The sequence below is a fragment of the Octopus bimaculoides genome, chromosome 18 (assembly GCF_001194135.2).
Source record: "Octopus bimaculoides isolate UCB-OBI-ISO-001 chromosome 18, ASM119413v2, whole genome shotgun sequence".
In the NCBI taxonomy this organism is placed as follows: Eukaryota; Metazoa; Mollusca; class Cephalopoda; order Octopoda; family Octopodidae; genus Octopus; species Octopus bimaculoides.
In genome coordinates this window covers 25,147,498-25,152,694 of record NC_068998.1, presented here as the reverse complement: position 1 = coordinate 25,152,694, position 5,197 = coordinate 25,147,498, and positions in this window count along the sequence as shown.

The window sequence follows — 5,197 nt, the reverse complement described above, 5'->3', positions numbered from 1 at the left end:
ATATATATATATATATATATACATGAGTGTATTAAATATGTATATATACATATATATTATATTAGCGAAGAAGACTATAGATAAACGATATAGATGAATGTATTGTTTACAATAACTGTCCTCTAGAACATTGGGGATTGGTCAAGGTAAGCACTTATTTCTATTCAACCTTCTTTGAATTAAGACTTAACTATTATAAAATAACATCCGGTTTTATAAATATGTTTTCATTTGGCGTTATTAGGCTTTCTGAGACATCAATACCTTTCTCAGAATTAATGGTTGCTTCTTTGTTTTATTGCTAACAATCAGCCCTGTTTAAAAATCTAAGAAAGTTATGAATATTTATAACCTATAACTAAAATTCCCGAAAACAATTATAATTATTAGAGGAACAAATCAATATAGTCGAAAGATGATAGAGTGACAATTATTAATAAATATTATAAGAGCAAACGACAGAGAATGCGACCAAAATATTTACTCTGATTTTATCAAAATATCAAAGAGAGAACAATAAAATATTCTTCAAATCAATATTGGGGTATTTTATTCCAGTAGAATGTCAGTAACTGAATTTACTGCGATGGTTTGCTTAGTTACTTTAAACCTATGAGGTAAAACGTGTAATTTTGTAGAAATATTACTGCATTCGAATGACAGGAACACGTTTTTATTACATCATTTCAAAGCTATGTCGTAAACTGAAATAGTGAGAAAGTGAAAGTAAATTGTATTCTGTTACGTCAGGTATTTGATATGTTTTGTTTCTCTTGATGTACTATATAAATAATATATACATACGTACAGGCGCACGCACAACGACACGTGCCGCTTGTACGAAAGCACACAGACATACATATTAATGTATTTGATTTACTTCGTTATCAAAAATAAGAACTCAGTGGTTTGATCGACTGAATTATCTATTTACAAATTTAGTGTGTAAAAGACTGATCAATCCATCAATACGAATACTGTAACAAATTTTACGCAGGAATATTTTCCGATTGTGCGAGGGATAAGGGGTAACCTAAGAATCTGTATACTACGGAGGAATGTTATGCTAATTTACAGGAACTGGTTCGTTGTGCGGTTTGTCACCAAAATAATTAAGTGTACCATTCCTTTTTGATGGTCCTATAACTCGTTTTAGATACTTAAACTTAATATAACAATCTGTCATGCCAAGTATGCAGGAAGTTTAAGATGTGGAGTCTTATTTCCAAACATATGTGTCATTCCAACACTATATGTGTCATTCCAACACTATATAAAATATAACATATTTTCTCAAACAGGTGAACATGGCGAAAAGATACAGTAGAATACTTACCGTGTTCACCTGGCTCACAAATATTTCTGGTGTCAAGGGGATACCCAGAAATGTACTGTATAAAACGTCAGAAGTCGAGAAACTGAGAGTTGCTATTGAATGAGAATGAGATAAAATACTGAAGGAACCGTTTTCTGATTTTTACAACTTCATTGCTTCAGGTTATCAGCGGAGCAGTAACCAGGATGGTCATCAGTTTGAAAACAAGTTGTCATAAACATGTGAAAAGAAAAGGAAAAAAAATACCCAGAGCGCCTGGTGATTCTATCATTTGTTGGGAAGGAAATGTATTTTAATAAACCTTGATTTCTTAATTATTCAATATGGGTGTATATGTTTGCGACACCCCGTATATCCGTATATATGTGTGTGTGCATGCGCTTGTCTGTGTTTGTGTGTATCTCTCTCTCTCTTTATATATATATATATATATATATATATAAATGATTCGGTGAATAAATTGTTTTCAAAATTACTGTTCTAAAATGAAAATAATACTGACATCCAATTTTAACAGATATACTTGCCAAAATTACATAAAAAATATCTTGAAATACTAAAGTGTAAATTCATTCAATAAAACCGCCATTGACTTCAATCACGGACTCCAGACGACTTCGGAATCTCCTGCAACTCTTCTGGACGATCTCCTTGTTTAAATTAGTGAATGTTGCCTTAATACTTGCCTTCAGTTCATCTTCGGTATTACAAGGAGTTTTCTTGGCTCCTCGCTTAACTGCACCACACATAATAACCAAAGGGGTTATTGCCTGGGAAGTTAGGTTGCCAGATGTTAGGGATGGTGTGGTCGTAGAAATTTTCTGACAACCATGACTGGGTTTTCCTGCTTGTGAGGCATGGTGCAGAGTCCTTTTGCAAGGCATAGGATCTTCCAGCAGCCGCCTTCTTGATCCAGGGCCTCACTACCTCCGCCAGGCAATTGATGTAGGCCTCCGTGTCGAGTCTGAAGCCGTGTGGGTGGTTAGAATGGTCGGTCATCGGCAGGTCATTCCCATACGACAAGGGTATGTATATACCTTCATTCACATGTACATATAGATACATAACTGGGTACATGACGTGGCAAAAGAACATGGACAAAATGGCAAACAAGGTGCAACAAACAAGGAGGCCACATAGAAACATCCTCTTCATCAGCTGCCATCATTAAAACCACGGCGTTTCGAAGAATTAAGGCAGTACGCATCGTTAAAATGGTTCTTCCCACGAACACAAATTAAATTGTTTTCATGGAGGGTAGTGGCGGACGGAAAACAAGACAGGAAAACGAAACGGTGAGATAAACAAACAAAAAGGTTGTACAGCCAGACGTGAAGTGTGTATGTATTGAACGCTGTGAAGCACGAACTGGAGGAGCAAAGAAGTACGTGCGAGCTTGAAGAGTCCAAGAACGAAAATGAGCAACGAGAGGTAGAGAGGGAGAGAGATAGTAGTAGTAACAGTGAGAGGCGAAGGAAGAGCAGCGAGAGATAGAGAGAGAGAGAGAGAGAAAGAGTAGTGACAGGGAGAGGCAAATAACAGTAGAGGGAAGAATGAGAGGGGGAGATAGATTTAGAGATAGAGATAGAGAGAGTCGCGTTAGAAAAATAGTTAAAACTTACTGTATAAAGGTTAACGCGTGCGTTCCGTCGTTATACAAACAATATATGAGTATATGCATATATATGTACATGTATGTATATACCTTCATTCACATGTACATATAGATACATAACTGGGATCATGACGTGGCAAAAGAACATGAACAAAATGGTAAACAAGGTGCAACAAAGAAGGAGGCCACATAGAAACATCCCCTTCATCAGCTGCCACCTATAGATATATGTATATATACGTATATATATATATATGTATGCATGTATGTATGTATGTATGTACGCATGTATTTCTACAGTATATAAATATGTATGTGTGTGTTTATGTGCATGTGTGTCTGCACCATTATGTTAATGTCTGTTATGGGTAAACTTGTGTATGTGAAGTGACGTGGGCTAGGGATAAGTGTCTTTGCCTCATGATGGCCTGAAATTGGGTGGCCTTCAGCGTATTACTTTATTTCATGGATCTTTTTGTCCTATTAGATGAAAATGCGTATCACGGCAGTAGTGTAGATCCTGCGTCCTGTTCATATTAGTACAGTCGATTCCGTTCCCTTTTCGCGTTGGTGAAATGTCTAATTGCACTCTCGGTACAATGAACCTCTTTCTTTTAAACCTCTAGACACGTGACAGACCTTATAAAACACACACTCACATTCAGATACACAACCACACACACTCATATAATGTTGTATTGTTTGAAAGAAATTAGGTTTGGTGAATAGGAAACACAATCCAGTATGCTGATATGGTTCCAAATGCTTTTAGCATATGGTTAAGCGTCTAACAGGAGTTGACTACTTAGATTCTACATCATACTGAGTTTTGTCAACTCTGGATATCTCTCAAAATCTGAAAACTTTAAATGTAACTGACATATTAATAATCTTTTTTTTATTTTTATATGTTTCTTCCATTTTATTAGATTTTCTGTTTGTTGAAAATGATAAAAAATGTTTTTTTAATCGACTCCAGTCATTTAAACAGTTGGATTTGGAATTTGAATGGTTCTCCTTTTTCTATCAGGTTTATTATCATAAACTTCCCCATGAAATGCCTAAAATGCAAAATCATTTCTTACGTACATATATTGCTTTCGTCGTTCGATAATGTTTCAGTGCTTATCTGAGTAAATTCCGCAATATTTGAATTTCTATACATAATTGAATAACTTTTTGATATTCCTGATTTACATGTTTATCAATCAAAGAATGCTTTTGAAATGTTGATGTATGTATCGACTGATGGTTTCGAAAGTGTAGTCAAGATTGATTCTACTGTTGTGTTTACAAGTAAATGCATTTGTAATTAGAGATAATGTAATATACACTCTTAATTTTCTGTCAGAAACAAACACCAGGATATCGAGATGTTGAGGTTAAATTTATATATATTTACTACAATCGCACTTCTTTCATCACTAACTGAGCACCGAAATTTTGATTAACTATTTAACTATGTTAAAATCCATAATGCACGCGGTATCTACGAAATCACTTTTCAAATTATCTAAAAATGGATACCAACGGAAGAATGACATGTAGATTGTGACATCACTTGAAAGTGTTTATACTATTTTCACTCAAAATTCTGATTGATAAAAGAGTGATGAATCTGAGATTTTCGATAAATTCTGTCACTTGAAGTAGATCCTATTCGCTGTCAGAAAATACAGACGTTTATCAGATTAAAATATCCCAGACTTTTCAGTATACATTAACTCAAAACTATTTAATTTATATGCATATGATAGTCATAAACCAGCGAACAAGGCAGGTGACGCACCATGATCACTTATACAGAAATGCATGATATATTTCAATTTTGCTTAATTTTGTGACAACGGTATATATTTTCACAATTCAAAGAGTTATGTATTTAATCTAAATTGAAAACAGTCTGAGGGATGACGAAAAAGAAGCCCTCATATTCATATTCTGCTGCATATTATATTGCATTTCCATGATATCAAACGTATAGCTAAGAGATATGATATCTCAATGATGTGATCACGAGCGACAAAAAGCCGCGACACTTGGGGTGATTGCTAGAATGGAACAACTGAAAGACTAATAATATATTTACATTAATATGTGTATTGAGTGTACATTAATTTGCTTGTATTACATGACTCCACGTTTTAGCATACATGTGTGCGTATATATATAGTTCAAAGGTAGAGAAAACAAACCGACATTTGTGTATGTATGTATGTATATATATATTTACGACTTTACATAAA